This window comes from Carcharhinus amblyrhynchos, chromosome 5 (genome assembly GCF_965287045.1).
Source record: "Carcharhinus amblyrhynchos chromosome 5, sCarAmb.v2.hapA, whole genome shotgun sequence".
Taxonomy (NCBI): domain Eukaryota; kingdom Metazoa; phylum Chordata; class Chondrichthyes; order Carcharhiniformes; family Carcharhinidae; genus Carcharhinus; species Carcharhinus amblyrhynchos.
Window position 1 is genome coordinate 34,172,316 of NC_137328.1, and position 17,992 is coordinate 34,190,307.

General features: G+C 47.1%; 1 protein-coding gene across 1 annotated transcript in view; it reads left to right on the plus strand.

Annotated features, from left to right (window-relative positions):
• The first annotated feature begins 4,670 nt into the window (after positions 1-4,670).
• LOC145342956 (sodium-dependent phosphate transporter 2-like) overlaps positions 4,671-17,992 on the plus strand; it is an 80,050-nt gene continuing 66,728 nt past the window's right edge. Inside the window, exon 1 of the mRNA XM_080188607.1 lies at positions 4,671-4,788. The gene's annotated coding sequence lies outside the window, so the exon portion shown is untranslated. The remainder of the gene's footprint in view (positions 4,789-17,992) is intronic.

The following is a 17,992-nucleotide window of genomic DNA, read 5'->3' on the forward strand; positions in this document are numbered from 1 at the left end:
TTCTACATTGAATTGTCCAAGGATACTGTTTGAGAGTTGATGTTTGTGGTTACAGATAGAGTGAGCGTGGATATTGATGTTTCGGCTGGTGCGATTACTGTATATGTTATATGTGTGCATGTTATATATGTGCATGTTATTGATGTTTTTCTTTTAATCCACAGGTGCTTCGATCCGCCTTGTTGTCCAACAAGGGGCATACACGCGGTGAGTCATACGAGGGCTGCTCTTGGATGTTTCGAGAGTAGCCTAGTGCTTCATGTCGTTAGTATGTGCTTAAACGGGACCAGATGCTGGGCAACACGACAGCTCAGTGACTATCACTGTTTGCTGTGCAGATACATGGATTTGGGCCAGTGTCTGTGGGAGTTTGCGCATTCTCCCCGTGCTTATGTGGGTTTTCTCCGGGTGCTCCGGTTTCCTCCCACACCCCAAAGATGTGCTCTTAGGCTGATTGGTGTAACAAATTGTCCCTAAATTAGTCTCCCCTCAATCTGGTTTCCAATGTGGAGTGCCATAAGCATAGACAAGAGTCATGGGTGGAGAGGGGACTCAATGTTGAAATGGCGGCACGGGCTCGTTGGGCCAAAGGGCCTGTTTCCCGTGCTGTGTTATTCTTTGTATTAATAGGTCAGCTGGAGTCAATGTTTATTACCTGTTGGCTTGAATAGTAGTAATTCAGCCGATGATGCATTTATTACAACGGTCAGTTGATGTGTGTGGTTTATACTCTGGCTGTTACACCAGCATTGCCTCAAACAGCAGTTTGATATAGCTGGTTTGCTCAGTATGTCTGACAGGAGTCTGGTTTTCGTTTCTCTCAGTAATAAGCAGTGTGTGTGCGTAAGTGAGTGAGAGCCAGTGTCTGTGTGCGTGTGTGAGAGAGAGATTCGGGGACAGGAATCTGTGTCCACCCGCGCTCACTCCAAAACCGGAAAATCCCACCTGAGGTCAACGGACCTTTGCATAGTCTACCCCCGCCTGATACGATTCCTTTGGTTGGCAGGATGGGAAAATTTCCCCCTGCCCCAGTATTCCTGTGAGTGTGACGGGGGGAATGTGGGGATGCGTGTCCCTGTGTGTGAGGGTGTGTGTGACACTGTGGGGGTGGGGGGTGTGTGTGACACTGTTGTGGGGGGGAAAGTGTCTGTGTGTGTGTGTGTGTGTCGGGGGGGGGGGGGAGGAAGTGTCCCTGTGTGTGTGTGTCTGTGTCTGTGTGGGGGGGCAGGGGCAGTGTCCCTGTGTGTGTGGGGCAGGGGGGGTAGTGTACCTGTGTTTGGGGGGGGGTGGGAGTGCCCCGTGTGTGTGTGTGTGTGTGGTTGGGGCAGTGTCCCCGTGTGTGTGTGTGTGTGGGGTGGGGGGGGGGGACTGTCCCCATGTGTGTGTGGGGGGTGGGAGTGTCCCTGTGTGTGTGTGTGTGTGGGGGGGGGGGGGGTGGGGGGTGGGAGTGTGTGTGTGTGCGTGTGTGTGTGAGAGGTTTGGCGGGGGGGAGTGTCTGTGTGTGTGTGGTGGGGGGGGAGTGTCCCTGTGTGTGTGTGTGTTGGGGGGGGGAGTGTCCCTGTGTGTGTGTGTTGGGGGGGGGAGTGTCCCTGTGTGTGTGTGTGTTGGGGGGGGGAGTGTCCCTGTGTGTGTGTGTGGTGGGGGGGGAGTGTCCCTGTGTGTGTGTGTGTATTGGGGGGGAGTGTCCCTGTGTGTGTGTTGGGGGGGGGAGTGTCCCTGTGTGTGTGTTGGGGGGGGGAGTGTCCCTGTGTGTGTGTGTGTTGGGGGGGGAGTGTCCCTGTGTGTGTGTGTTGGGGGGGGGAGTGTCCCTGTGTGTGTGTTGGGGGGGGAGTGTCCCTGTGTGTGTAGTAGGGGGGGAGTGTCCCTGTGTGTGTGTTGGGGGGGGAGTGTCCCTGTGTGTGTGTTGGGGGGGGAGTGTCCCTGTGTGTGTAGTAGGGGGGGAGTGTCCCTGTGTGTGTGTGTTGGGGGGGGGAGTGTCCCTGTGTGTGTGTGTTGGGGGGGGAGTGTCCCTGTGTGTGTGTGTTGGGGGGGGGAGTGTCCCTGTGTGTGTGTGTTGGGGGGGGAGTGTCCCTGTGTGTGTGTGTTGGGGGGGGAGTGTCCCTGTGTGTGTGTGTTGGGGGGGGGAGTGTCCCTGTGTGTGTGTGTTGGGGGGGGGAGTGTCCCTGTGTGTGTGTGTTGGGGGGGGGAGTGTCCCTGTGTGTGTGTGTTGTGGGGGGGAGTGTCCCTGTGTGTGTGTGTTGGGGGGGGGAGTGTCCCTGTGTGTGTGTGTTGGGGGGGGGAGTGTCCCTGTGTGTGTGTGTTGGGGGGGGGAGTGTCCCTGTGTGTGTGTGTTGGGGGGGGGAGTGTCCCTGTGTGTGTGTTGGGGGGGGGAGTGTCCCTGTGTGTGTGTGTTGGGGGGGGGAGTGTCCCTGTGTGTGTGTGTTGGGGGGGGGAGTGTCCCTGTGTGTGTGTGTTGGGGGGGGGAGTGTCCCTGTGTGTGTGTGTTGGGGGGGGGGGTGGGGAGTGTCCGTGTGTGTGTGTGGGGGGGGGTGGCGTGGGGAGTGTCCGTGTGTGTGTGTGTGTGGGGGGGGGGGGGGGGGTGGCGTCCCTGTGTGTGTGTGTGTGAGTGTGGGGGTGGCGTCCCTGTGTGTGTGTGTGGGGGGGGTGGCGTCCCTGTGTGTGTGTGTGGGGGTGGTGTCCCTGTGTGTATGTGTGCGTGGGGGTGGTGTCCGTGTGTGTGTGTGTGTGTGTGTGTGTGTGTGGGGGGGGTGATGTTCCTGTGTGTGTGTGAGTGTGGGGGGGGTGGATGTGTGTGGAGAGGGGGCCTGTGTGCATGTGGAGGGGGATTTGTTCCTGTTTGTGAGGGGTGGGAGATGTGTGGTTGTGTGTGGGGGGGGAGCGGTTATGTGTCCCTGTGTGAGTGGGTGTGTTTGTGTGTCCGTGTGTGTGTATGGGCGGGGTTGTATGTCCCTTTGCGTATGGGGTGGGGGTTTGTGTGTCCCTGTGTGTGTGTGTGTGTGGTGTTGTTGTGTCCCTGTGTGTTGGGGGGAGTGGGGGTTTGTGTGTGTGTGTGTGTGTGTTGGGGGGTTGTGTGTCCCTGTGTGTGTTGGGGGGTTGTGTGTCCCTGTGTGTGTGCGTTAGGGGGTTGTGTGTCCCTGTGTGTGTGCGTTAGGGGGTTGTGTGTCCCTGTGTGTGTGTCTTGGGGGGTTGTGTGTCCCTATGAGTGTGTGTGTTGGGGGGGGTTGTGTGTCCCTGTGTGTGTGTGTGTGTGTGTGTGTGTGTGTGTGGGGGGGGTTGTGTGTCCCTGTGTGTGTTGGGGGGTTGTGTGTCCCTGTGTGTGTCCCTGTGTGGGGGGGGTTGTGTGTCCCTGTGTGTGTGGGGTTGTGTGTCCCTGTGTGTGTGTGTGTGTGTTGGGGGGTTGTGTGTCCCTGTGTGTGGGGGGTTGTGTGTCCCTGTGTTGGGGGGTTGTGTGTCCCTGTGTTGGGGGGTTGTGTGTCCCTGTGTGTGTGGGGGTTGTGTGTCCCTGTGTGTGCGTGTGTGTGGGGGGGGGGGGTTGTGTGTCCCTGTGTGTGTGTGTTGGGGGGTTGTGTGTCCCTGTGTGTGTGGGGGGTTGTGTGTCCCTGTGTGTGTCCCTGTGTGTTGGGGGGTTGTGTGTCCCTGTGTGTGTCCCTGTGTGTGGGGGGTTGTGTGTCCCTGTGTGTTGGGGGGTTGTGTGTCCCTGTGTTGGGGGGTTGTGTGTCCCTGTGTGTGGGGGGTTGTGTGTCCCTGTGTGTGTGTGTGGGGGGGGGTTGTGTGTCCCTGTGTGTGTCCCTGTGTGTGGGGGGTTGTGTGTCCCTGTGTGTGTGTGGGGGGGGGGGGTTGTGTGTCCCTGTGTGTGGGGGTTGTGTGTCCCTGTGTGTGTGTGGGGGGGGGGTTGTGTGTCCCTGTGTGTGTCCCTGTGTGTGGGGGTTGTGTGTCCCTGTGTGTGGGGGGTTGTGTGTCCCTGTGTGTGTGTGGGGGGGGGTTGTGTGTCCCTGTGTGTGTTGGGGGGTTGTGTGTCCCTGTGTGTGTGTGTGTGTGTTGGGGGGTTGTGTGTCCCTGTGTGTGGGGGGTTGTGTGTCCCTGTGTGTGGGGGTTGTGTGTCCCTGTGTGTGTGTGGGGGTTGTGTGTCCCTGTGTGTGGGGGGTTGTGTGTCCCTGTGTGTGGGGGGTTGTGTGTCCCTGTGTGTGGGGGGTTGTGTGTCCCTGTGTGTTGGGGGGTTGTGTGTCCCTGTGTGTGTGTGGGGGGGGTTGTGTGTCCCTGTGTGTCTGTGGGGGGGGTTGTGTGTCCCTGTGTGTCTGTGGGGGGGTTGTGTGTCCCTGTGTGTGTGGGGGGGGTTGTGTGTCCCTGTGTGTTGGGGGGTTGTGTGTCCCTGTGTGTGTGTCCCTGTGTGTGGGGGGGTTGTGTGTCCCTGTGTGTGTGGGGGGTTGTGTGTCCCTGTGTGTGTGTCCCTGTGTGTGGGGGGTTGTGTGTCCCTGTGTGTGTGGGGGGGGTGGCCCCGGGCCCGGGCTCCCTCCCAGGGGGCGGGCTGTGCCGGTGTCGCTCTCCGCCCCGCCCCCCCTCTCTCTCTGTCTATAAGAGGCGGGGGAGCCGCTCTTTCCGCCCGCACTCGGGTTAACATGGCGGTTTAGACTGAGTCCAGAGCCGGCATCCTGACCGCGGACCCGCCGATACCAGCAGCAGCCCCCACCCCCTGGCCGGCCGGCCTCTCGGTGCCCCGGCTCCGGGACAGGAGACTCTGAGCGGGAGGCCCGGCGCCTCCACCTGCCTGAGAACCGAGCGACCATCCCGGTGAGTGAGCGAGCGAGGCCCCGGCAACTTTCCCCCAACTTGGTCTTCTCTTTCTGGCGGGTTCAGATCTCCTCATGGCGGCGGCCACTCTGGGCCGGCCCGGGGTGAAACCCGGCTCCTGGGGAGAGGCGGCCGGGGGTCCCGCATCCTCCCCGGGTGGGAGCGGGGAGCGGGCTGTCCGCCTCCTGCCGGAGCCACACGCGGACAGAGAGATTCACCTGCCCCATGTGCTCAGAGCCCGCGCTGCCGAACACACAAGCGGCAGCATTGGCACTGATTAACCTGGTGTTATGAGACTTATTGTGTTTACCCCAGTCCAACGCCGGCATCTCACATCATGATTGATTCACCGCCCAGTGTGTGTGCCTCTGTGTGTGTGTATGCGCGCCCCTGTGTGTGTGTGCCCCTGTGTCTGCTTCTGTGTGTGTGTGTGTCCCTGTATCTGTGTCTGCCTCTGCCCCTGTGTGTGCCCGCGCGTGCCCCTGTGTATGTGTGCGCCCCTATGTCTGCCTCTGTGTGTCTGCCTGTGTCAGTTTTACAGCAAAGCAAGAGTCTCTATCTGTCTGCACCAGCCATCGAGCACCTTTCTATTCTACACCATTTTGCAGCACTTGATCCAAAGGTGTTTCAAATGCTCGTCTAAATGCTTCTTAAATGTTCCTACTTCAACTACCCTTTCAGGCAGTGAGTTCCAGATTCATCCTGAGTGAAAAGGTTTTTTCTCAAATCCCCTCTAAATCTCCAGTTCCTGACCTTTAATCTATGCCTCCAGTTAGTGACCCATTCACTAAGGGGAGAAGTTGCTTCCTATCCACTTTGTTTATGTCCCTCATAATTTTATATACCTCAATCAGGTTCTTCCACCCACCAGCCTTCTCTGATCTAATGAAAACAACCCTCTGTGTGTATGTGAGAACGCAAGCGTTCTCTTGTGGCTGTGGAATCCTGTGTGTTTAGATTATGCTATTTTCTTGGAACTAGTCTGGTACCTGTTCGCTGGCCACCTGTAATGATTTACATAGTGGTATTTACATCCCTGCCCTACCCATGGGGATAAAGGCACCATCAATGAGAACGTGGCACGAGTTTGTCTATTCTGCACTTAAAGCAAAATACTACAGATGTTTGAGATCTAAAATTATATAAAATATACTGGAAATAGTCTGGTTTGGCAGCCTCTATGAAGAGGTAAACAAATGTTTCAAGTTGAATATGACCTTCTACTATTCAGTTCTGAAGAAGTCATATTTGACTTTACAGCTTGTTCTTTCTACAAATGCTGCCAGAGCTGAGTGCTTCCATCACTTTCTGTTTTAATTTGTAGTCTGCAGTTGTCTGGATTTCTCTTGACTGTACATGGAGGTGTTTGATATACAACTGTGCTGTTAAAATTCCATCCGGTTGATCTGTAAAGATCAGATTAGTTGTCTGACTGGTGCTGTGATTAAGTGCTTCTTTGAATACATCCCACTGCATGCTTATCAATTTTGTGCTGCCTATTTTGTTGTGGTCATTTCATCTAAGTTTGCTACGCCCAGCTTAAAAACCTCAATTTGTGGTTCTCCCATCTCATTCTGATTTCACATGCAGTCAATTTCTGATCACTATTTGCTGATGTTCTCTTACCATTAGATCAACAAATTCTGGTTTGCTACTCTACCAAATCCAGTTTGTCTTGTTCCTTCATCAACTGTAAAATATATTGTTCCAGAGAACTATATTAGGGTGGCACAATGGTTAGCACTACTGCCTCACAGTGCCAGGGGTCTGGGTTCGATTTTGGCGTTGGGTGACTGTGTGTGGAATTTGCACATTCTTCCCGTGTCTGTGTGGGTTTCCTCCAGATGCTCTGGTTTCCTCCCACACTGCAAAGATGTGCATGTTAGGTGGATTGGCCATACTAAATTGCTCCTTAGTATATATGGCTTAGGGGGATTAGTGGAGTAAATAAAGTCAGGGGTTTACAGCATGGAAACAGGCCCTTTGGCCCAACTTGTCCATGCTGTCCAGTTCTTGCCACTAAGCTAGTCCCAATTGCCTGCCTTTAGCCCATGTCCCTCTATACCCATCTTACCTGTGTAACTGTCTAAATGCTTTTTAAAAGACAAAATTGTACCGCCTCTACTACTACCTTTGGCAGCTTGTTCCAGACACTTGCCACCCTCTGGGGAAAAAAATGTCCCTCTAGACCCTTTTGTATCTCTTCCCCACCCCCCTCACCATAAAACTATGCCCTCTAGTTTTAGACACCCCCACCTTGGGGAAAAAATGTTGACTATCTAGCTGATCTATGCCCCTCATCATTTTATAGACCTCTATAACATTACCTCTAAGCCTCCTACACACCAGAGAAACAAAATCCCAATCTATCCAGCTTCTCATAACTCAAACTGTCAAGTCCTGAAAGCATCCTAATGCCTTTTCTGCACTCTTTCTCATTTAATTCCTTCCCATAATAGGGTGACCAGAACTGCACACAATATTCCAAGCGTGGCCATACCAATGTCTTGTACAACTTGAACAAGACATTCCAACTCCTGTATTCAAAGTTCTGACCAATGAAACCAAGCATGCCAAATGCCTTCTTCACCACTCTGTCCACCTGTGACTCCACTTTCAAGAAGCTATGAACCTTGCCCCTAGATCTCCTTGTACCACAACTCTCCCCTACCATTAACTGAATAAGTCCTGCCCTGGTTCAATCTACCAAAGTGCACCACTTCGCATTTATCTAAATTAAACTCCATCTGTCATTCATCGGCCCATTGGCCCAATTGATCAAGATCCCCTTGCAATCTTAGATAATCTTCACTGTCCACTTTGCCACCAATCTTGGTATTGTCTGCAAATTTACTAACCGTACCTCCTAAATTCTCATCCAAATCATAAATATAAATGACAAAATACATGGAGTTACGGAGATGGGGCCTGGGTGAGTTGCTCTGTCAGAGGATTGATGCAGACACAATGGGTTGAATGGCCTCCTGCACTGTAGGGATTCTGTATTGAAATGCATTAACCTTACCATTTGTGCTATGAATTCTGACTTCTTCCATTGTAACCATTTTGTCCTTGTCACACAAGCTTTTTTGTCATCTGTGCTGGTATCTCCATGTGTGGCTTGGTGCCAGATTTTTTGTTTGGTAACATTTCTCTGAAGGACCATGGGATGTTTTGCTATGTTTAAATAAATGAAATGTGAATGTTGTTGTAGTTAGTACATGGTTCATTGCTCTGTTTTTACACCTCACCATTATGTCACATCTCATCAAATCAGTGGATAATTGCAACTGGAGTCTTGCACTTAATCCTGTTTCTTAACTCTAACCAAGTGTTTCCATGATCTGATCACCCATGCTGAAATCCTGTCTTTTTACTCTGATAAGAAAATAGACAGTTATCAATATTGATGCAGCTCCTTTTCCAATTTCCTGTCTTTTAAAAATCATGTGACATGGAATATTTAGCTCCCTGTTTCATCTCCTAGCTGCATCAGGCTGTAATTGTTCGTCTTTGTTTTGTGGTGCTTTTGTACATAAAGATAGGTAACTGACCTTGTATGTTCTGTAGGTCATTACTACCCAGGAGGTTTTTGCTTCTTTCTTCTGATGAACTGTTTTTCTGCTCACCTTCTGATTCCAGCACTTCTTTGTCCTAAGCCCTGGCACATAGGAAGCAACAAACAACAGGGGACTTGGGATCAAATCTGATCAATCCCCCACAATCATTTGCAAAATACTGCAGGTTCTGCAAATCTGAAATAACAAAGGGGAATGCTGGAAATACTGAGGTCTGGCAGCTTCTAGTGGAAAGGAAAAGAACAGTTAAGATCAATGTCCTTCCATCAGAACTGAGAAAAGTTGAGAGATGTGAAGGATTTTATGGGCGGGGGGAGCAAAAGGAATGTTTGTGATGGGGTCAGAAGATGGGAGCAATGTCCACATCATTGGACTCTAAATATTTGTGACACAAATCCAGTGTTGAATATTCCTTGTCAGCCCTCACTTGTTCCTTCCTACTCTCATCTGTGGTGGTCACCTAGTCTCCCTCACCAACTTCTGCAAAAACTGAGGAGTAAGCACTCTGGAAGGCCTGCTTCAATATTCTCCCATCTGAATGTTGTGAAGTGATGTCCAATTGACTCTTGCTGTGTAACTTCCTGTTGGTGTACAGTGACCACAATTTGTATTCGCCCTGCATGCCACTTCAGTCTAGGTAGGGTCACATCATTCGTAGCCCACATCACTCCAGAGACTAATCTTGGCAATTTATATCTTTATACAAAAAGATATTTAAGCTATGAAATTATTTCTATTTAGTCAGATTTATTATTTTCACTAATTTAAAATTCTGTATCCTAACCTCAAGATCTATTGTATGGAAGTTAATTTTCTGAAATAAATACCTGGCCTTTTCCTTTCTCTAGACTTCTCAGTAATAAATTGTTTTGTGAATGGAAGGAGTGGATAGAAAAGAATCCATTAACAAATTGGAGCTTGTATCATGAAAAAGAGAGGGTGGGGATGTGCTGACTCACCTAACATTCCCAAACAGTAAATGCAGACAATAGGGGAAAGCTTCCGAATTCTCTGCTTACATATCATTGTCATGCTGGCACAATCCCAGTATACAATTGCTGTGGTTTTTAGAATCTTAGCCTTGTGTTCTCATGGCTTGTTACATCCTAACTTTTTCTGGGGCACATTTTATGGATCTGTTTTTTTTTCTGCCTATCAGTTTTGTATGTTTTCTTTAACCTGTTCCAGCCCTACAACTCCTGATCTCTTGCACATCCCCCACTTTCTTGATGCTCCCTGCCATTAATGACCAGGCTTAGACAGCTGAAGGCACAAAGCTACAGTACTGTCTCCCAAACCTCACTATCTTTCTCTCATCCCTTCTAACATGCACGTTTTGATTTGGTTTTGGTCATCTGACCTAATGTTGTCTCCTTGCTAATATGCAGTTGAAGCCATTACAATGTTAAAGGTCCTATATCAATACAAATTGTTGGGATCTGCATTTGGGTACACTACTGATGTGATCCACTTTGTAAGGTAGCAATATAAATGTTGAAAGGTTGCTGACCTGAAATGTGAACTGTTTCTCCATTCATAGATGTTACCTAATATGCTGCATATTTCCAGTGTTTTTTGTTAGTTGTTCAGATTTACAGCATTTTCATTTTCTATTTTAAAATGTACACTATCTGGGATTTTTTTTTTGCAGCTTTTTAAAATGAGTTCTGTTTGTTATCTGTGAAGTTGGAGCAGCAAGAATTCTTTGAGGAGGAGGTGTTTTCTGGCACCGAATCCTAAACTCGTGCTGACTCTGACAATGGCATTGCTGTGTATTTTGAAGTATCTTGTTGCACTATTGCAGAGCTTACATAGAATGTGTTTTTGAGCTGGTAGTGGAAATGTGTTACTGCCAGCTTCACTTTTTGGTAGTTGAAAGTTAGTGATTTAGGAATGAAATTGTAGCTTGCATTACTCAGGATGCTATCACTTCTTTATGTTTTGACGCTTTGTGCCTATTATATGTAAAGACTGAATTTTGGGATATTGACTTGAACGATATCAAATTTGTACCTATTATAGAATGGGAAGTGTACTTAATAGATATAGTACCAACTAATTGAACCTACTTAGTCAAATATTTGATCCCTTAATTGTCAGTATAATGTATACATTAGATTCTTTCAGACTTTTCGTGGGGGGCTGGAGGGAAGAGAGAAAGAGAAGAACCTGAAACTATTTTTCTACATGCATTAGGAAAGGGCTCAACAAAACATGGAGTTCAGCTCAGTATCCATGGGGGTGATAGACTAAGCCGATTGTGGAACTGACATGCCTTTGCAGACAGCTTTGAGATCTATGCATGCAAAGACAGTATAGTGACGCATGCAGGTGTGTTATGTTTATTTCTGGATGGTGGCATTGCTGGAATATTGCCCATCGCTGGACATTCTGGACTGGTAGTGGTTTGATGTAACTTAATGACTTATTGGTTACTTCAAGGGATAGATGAATTAACCATGCCTGAATCACATTTATACCAGACATGTAAAGGATGGTAGGTTTCCTCCCCCCAAAAGGTTGGTGAACAAGATGTAATTTTATTCAGATAAAATCCAATTCTTAAATTGCCATTGTAGATTTGAAATTGGATTTTCTGCTGTATTATTTTAAAGCCTCTGGATTACTGGTCCAGTTATAAAACTGTCATTTTAAGCAAACTTTTCTGGGATGTGCAAAAGTTTTTTTTCAGATGGGGTGTGTAGAAGGTTTATCACTGCACTGCATCCAGTCTTGTGCCTCAATGGCTTGCTTTACTGTGATGTTAACATAGGCAGGACCTTTTTTTGTAACCTGCGTAGTCAGAACCTCTAAATTGCCAGCTTTAATTTTATTCACAATGCTGCAGTTCCAAAGAAATGCTTCTGAGGTGCTTACAAAATCTACCAGCTGGAAGCATGAATTGTATAACAATACTGTCTTGTAAATTTATGTGTAGCACAGAGCTACACAAATGATTTTTATGAACATGCAGTTGTATTGCATTTTGAAGGAAAGACATGGTTGGAGAGCCCATGACTGTGGCAGAATGGCCCCCAGCGTAGTGGTTAGAAGGGAAATAGTGGCTAAAAATACTTGAAACATTTGCTGCTTGTTTCTGCCCCTTGTATCCCAATGGCTCAACTGGGCAGTGGCTTTTTGTTGAATACAAATCATTGGAGGAAAAATGGACTTTGCAAGAAATTGATTTATAAAGGAGAGGGAGGTGAGAAGGGCCGACAGATCATCAGAAGTCGGTATCCAGCCCCTTGAGTCTATTCTGCCATTCTGTCAACTCAGACTGATCTGCATCTCTCAGAAGTTTTGACTGGCCCAGCCATAGTCTGGGGAAAAGGGCTGTGAATTTTCACTATTTGTGTGGGAATGGTGTTTCCTGGGTTTTTTTTCTGGATTTTCCTTACCAGAGCGAAATCAGATCAAACTGATTAAATTTAATTTTGTTGTTGATTGTTCCACTTATATATTGTAGCAGAACTTGATTAATCTGGTTGGTGGGAATTTTGAGGATACTTGGCAATGTTGCAATAGAACTAGATCCCCAAATGGAAGATTAAGCACAGCAGTTAGAGCTGAAGATTGGAAAAGCTGAGTTGGGAGATTTGCCTCAAAGAAGCACAGGCAACTGAGGGGAGCCTGGAAGGTGAGATCATGAGGGAATTACATAATTGGCTTAGGCGGCTTATTCATTAAAGGCTACTCTAATCTTCACTGATGATGGAAGTTCTAGTGCCACATAATGCTGCTGTTCAGTGTGATATGTTTGTGGTGTTTTTGCAATGAGTGACTGCCACTGCTGCTAGTATAGGGAGCAGTGCAAGTGTTGGGGCAATTGGGTTTAATTTTAGCTAATGTCACGGACTTACTTTTTTAAGTGGGATTTGGGATGTCTTTGCAGTGTCACATGAAGACAGAATTGTGCGCACACCTTGCCGTTGTAAAGTGAAGTTCTGTTTATGTTAGCCTGGAGTGAAACCTATTTGAACTCCTGAGTGCAGGTTTGATCAAGAGTTTCTTCTATGCAGCCCTTGGACGATTACAAGTCCAGATGCACAAGTACATTAACTGGATTACTATGGAGGAGTCATGTGGTGTATCCTATCACCTAGGGATTACCTGAAAAACTTTAAAGAATTATTTGGTTGAATTATTTTGCAAGATGCTTAAGGTAGCTTGAGAGAATTTCTGTTGGCTGGAGAGTGTGACAATTAGATCTGCACCTTTCAGAAGAGAGACACTTCTAAGTTTGGAACTCTATTTTGCAAATGGCAATTCATGCTATATCAATTGTTAAATTTAAAACTGAGATTGATAGATTATTGTTAGCCAAAGGTGAATTAAGGGAGATGAGATAAGCTAGGTATGGCAAGTTCTCTGTGATCTTCTTGAATAGTGAAACAAGTGGTTAAATGATCTATTGTTCCTTTGCTTCGACCTAATGGCAAGGTACAGACATTGAATCAGAATAAGACATCATCTTTGCAAATCATTTCTTGCCAAATGAAATTAATGGAAAGATGCCCTTATTGTGCTCTGGCATATCTCTCAACTTAAATTCATCACCATCTTTTGGTAAGTCCAATCCCTCACGCTAGACCCAAAAGAAATGAGATCATTGGATGAGCAAAACCCTGCTAGTCTTCAGTAGAAACTGCATGTTCCGTGAGGCCTCATTTTACCCCATCAAGCAATTAAACTTCCTTCTGATAACCACCTTCTGCAATAAATGTTTACTTAAAAGTTGTGGTTGCGTTCCTGAAATGTGCAGTTTGAAGTGGATACATGGAACAAAACATCGCATTTTCCCATTAGTCAGTGCGAAACTGTAATGGGGTTCTGTAGGAATTTGCAACAAAATCGCCATTAAAACATTATACCTAATGTTGAAATAGTTCATGTTGTTAAGTTCCTATTTTGGTAAAAATACTACATGAAAGAAAAATGCTGTCTTGTCCCTTGCAGCATACCACGTGTCCTACTCCCTGACCGCCTCGGTCACTACTGACCTCCCTCTGGCCCCTTTCCCTTCCCAAACCCTCGTTGTGAAGTTCTTGAGATGAGCAGCTTCTATTTGTGAGAGGTAAAATGGTGAGAGATGTTTGGCAGGGAGCGAAGAGATGGTGACTGGGAGGATCAGTGGGGGAGTGTCAGCAGCAACCTGGAAGGTGGGTGGTAAGATGAGGGTCAGCAAATGAGGGCAATTGGGGCATGCAAAACTCTTGAATGCAAATATGGGCCCCATTAACTGACTGACATTAAAGCAGGACTTTCTGTACTCCTATCCCACTGTTCTCATAAATCCATGCTTGACTGTACTGCACATCACTTGGGAAACTTTAATGTCCAGCAGCAAGAGAGGCTTAGCCTGAGGAGTTACCATTAATGAGTTAGTTGGACACCGTCTGAACAACTCATCAGTCAGATCCACTGATGATGTAATGAACAGGAAGAACTATTTGACATTGTCCTCCCAACACCCTTCTTCCAAATAGAGAAACCAAACATTCCAGATTTTCTGGGATTTGTCCTGCATCAGGCCTTCCAAGGACACAGTTTATCCCAGATCTCTACTTTAACTTTGTCAGGCCCCAAATATCGTTTGCTCATCACTGCGTTGGAACTGGCACACTACTGTTCGTGTGTGTGTCATGTCCTGCATATTCTTCTGTTGATACTGTGCACATGTTGGGCTCTGCTGCCATGTCAAAGTATCCTTTGAATATATTTTCATGAATTGGGCACTCTGGTTAACAACATTGGGACCACTCACAGCTTAATCCTTATGAAAATGATCTCCATAGTGAGGAAATTCTGTAGTGTGGAAGTACCATCTTGCAAGGTGGTGAGGACCAAACTGAGATCTTTTAACCTAAAACTGGGCATCTGCATTTTGCTACCTGGACGGTTAGGCTGATTTGGGAAGTGTTTGCATGTACTGCATGTGGTGGAAGTCCCTGGTGACGTCCTGGCTGTACTGCTGAAAATCTATGTGCAAGAGCTAGTTGCTTCTCTAACCAAGATACTCCAGTATGGCAAAGCTGTTGGCATCTACCCAACAGTGTGTGGAATGGCTGACTCGGTTAAGTTTCTTTTGGCATTAGGTATTCTGAGCCAATGACTGCTTTCAGCCTGCTCACACTTGGAATGTCATCAAGTGATGATTACTCAAAATACTTGACCTGGATTCTGCCATCTCCCATTCTCCTCCCCTTAAATCTGACGTGAGTGCAAGAGCTGACATCAGAGAAAAGGGAGAGAGAGTTTCCTTTGTCATCATGATAAACTGTGTGTGACTCCAAGCAGCACCAACAAACCTGAGGTCAGTTTAATGGCGAGGAAACCGTGGTCACTGAAGTATTAGTATACTGACTGGAAGACAGAATTTGGTTGTTGGGTACCATACCCCTGGATAGTGTTTCTGTAGGAGCTTCCCAGGTTGTCATCTAGCACCTTTGGCCAAACTATCTTCAGCTACTTCATCAGTTGCCTTCTCCTGTCGTTAAGGCCAGAACTGGGGCTGTTCTGTATTCAGCTGCATTCAAAACATCTTCAGCAATTGAGCAGCTTCTTCTGGGCTACAGCTATCCATGCCTGTGCTGACATGGAATAAAGTTTTTCCAGACACTGTTTCCAAATGAAGGCCCAACATCCTTTCATCTTCAGTCGTCCCAGCAACAGTTGATGCAAAATGGGGATACTCCGGGATCAGTGGGATACAATGTTCACCTGGAGGGTGCAGCTGTAACAACAGTCAAGATACAAAGAACAACACAGCACAGGAAACAGGCCCTTCGGCCCTACAAGCCCGCTCTGCCCATTTTACCATCCAGAGAAAAACTATTTTTCTTAATTGAACTTTCCCATCGCTGAATTCCTTATCCAGCACGTTGGTTGCCAGCCTGTCTACAGGATGCATTGCAGCAATTCAGTTGACAACTCCCAGCCTAGTGAGCCTCTACTAGTAACAGAGCGAAGGCAGGAATGTCTGAAGAGCAGTTTCATCTTCAAGTTCTCTCTTGGGTATGAACATGTATTGTTATTTCTCCTCCATTGGAAGTCAATTTCCTGGAATTCCCTGTACAGTTATATTGCCTATGTAGGAGCTGAAGGTCCAGCATCACAGGGAAATGGCATGAATTTGCCTGCCTCCGTGTGCCATGTCTACGTTCACTGTCATAGACTGTGCACCCTTTCTGGTTTACTCAAAATCCTTTTATTGATGTTTTGTTTGCTCTTCAGTCCCACACTCCTGATCTACGGCCACTTGGGGCGGAGGGGAGCAGAGAAGGCAGAGGATCTCCTGGGCCTGGCAAAATTTGCCATCAACAGGTCCAGGCAGCGGGCGACTAAGGGGTTGGGGGGGGTCATTGTCTGCCCCCTCTACCATGGCTACGTTTGTGGCCGGGTGTCCCTGGAGAGAGAGCATGCAGTGTCTGGGGACACTGTTGATGCCTTCCATGTCTGCAGGGCACCGCTGGGCATGGAGTGATTATCAACCCCTTTAATCACATTTTGGTTTGGTATTTTAAGTTTCCTTTCAACTTTGCCTTTTGTTTTGAGCAGTTCCCTTGTTGGGAGCTGCCCCTTTTTAATTTGTTCCTCAGTTAATTTGATTTAGTCTAATTGGATAAAAAATTAATTGCTAGATCGGCAAACGTTTTGTGTAGATTATACCCTGAGAGGTGAGAAGTGGACTAATCAGGTTGCATATTCACAACTATCCATTTGCTTTCATGGTTACTTTTCATGAGATTGCTCCATGTTACTATATTACTTGATTCTTCTATCCATTACTGTTTCAAATCTTTCATTTGGTTACCTATTCTTCTGCCATGGGAGAAACTGTTTCTCCTTCAGAAAATACTTTTCAAGTCTCTCTTAACTTGCCCTGAACTAATGAGAACAGCCTCAATTTCACTAGTCTTTTTATAAAACTGAAGCTTCTTGGCTCTAATGCCATTCCATTCTAGTAAACCTATCCGTGCCCTCTGTAAGACCTTCACATCCTTCCTAAAAGTGTGGTGTGAGGTATTGGCCAACTGGGGCCTAACAACTGCTTTATATAGGTTCACCCTGACTTGCTTTCGTACTCTGCCTCTATTTATAAAACCAGGATTTGTGCATTCTTTTTTAATGACTTCCCATCTTGTCCCATCTTCAAAGATTTTTGTAGGTACACCCCATGATGTCTCTATTCTTGAACCCCCTTTGAAATGATGTCTTTAACTTGTATGTTTATTGATCTTGTACACAAATGAATCGTTTCATAATTGTCTATTCATTTCACAAGTTTACATCCTACTGAATTGCTATCCTTGTCCTGTTGTGTCATTTGCAACTTTTAACTTATGCCCTGTATACCCAAGTCCAGGTTATGTGTGTCAAAGAGCAGCATTTTCCCATTTAACCAAGGTTTTGTGTATGTCAGTTGTTGGAGTTGACCATATAGAGTTAGTACTTGGTGTTACTACCTGAATGGATTGTGATCTAGATTTGAGCTTTACCAAGCAAAAATGAGGAGTGGATTCTAGTTTCACATGGGAAAGGGTGGACCCAGATTTGCTTCTGAGTGAGTCCCACCAGGCAAGAAGCACCACGTTACCCAAGTTTGTTTGGTCTTTGCGTTTGTTTCTTCTGCTCCCATCCATTCCCCAAAAGTCTACGACTTGGCACTTTCGACAGCTTAGTACTACATTGCCATGGTCTAATGGCTGATTATTCTCATTCCGCAGGTCAATGTGCAGGAAGGCTTTACTAAGTAAAAGTATCCTTCTTCTATATCTGACCTGGACTGAGGCTCCTTTTGTACATTAATGGTTAGTTAGATATATCTAAAACATAGATAGTTTTCACTTCCCTTTTTAAGGATAGGGAATGTTAGGTAGCATGAATCCTTCAGGCCAGACTTCTGCACCAACAGGTAAGCAACTATGCACGTAAATTCTGACTTGAACATGTTGCAGCAGAATCTGCTCTGTAAATGTTTTGCGTGCTTGGGACCATGTCTGGATCTTGACCCTGCTTGGTTCAGTGCTGTGTCAGCAGAGGAGATCTGGGAGGCAGTCAATTAACTCTGCTCATCATCCAATTAAGGTTGGCAGGTGGAATAGGGAGTCAGGAGTCTCTGGTTGGTTGACAGCCTCTCTGGGTCAGGAGGTTGCTATCATTGTGGGTGACAGATTGCAAGGGTACCTGAAACTGTAGGTGCTCTGAAGACTACAGTTAACCAAGGCTACTGTTCCAGGCCATTATTATGGGGAATAAATACCCATCCGTATGATGGCCTATGCGTGACCTTCTGGTACCCTTGGCTCCAGTGGGTGAGGCTTAGATGAGGCATCCCCCACTCCCTCTGCAACTGGTGCAATGTAACTGCGTGGTATATCATCTACAACATATACCACAACTAGAGTAACGTGCCAAGGTTTCTTTTGACAACGCGTTACATATCTGCAAAGTCTGTTTAGAAGAGTATCAGCACAAGCGAACATTCCCTTGCAAGTTTCTCTTGGAAAGACATATTTTTCCATCACCAGGTTACATTCCTGGAACTCCCTCCCTAACAACACTATGGGTGTACCTCCACCACATGGAATGTAGCAGCTCTAGAAGGTGCTTATTGCCACTTT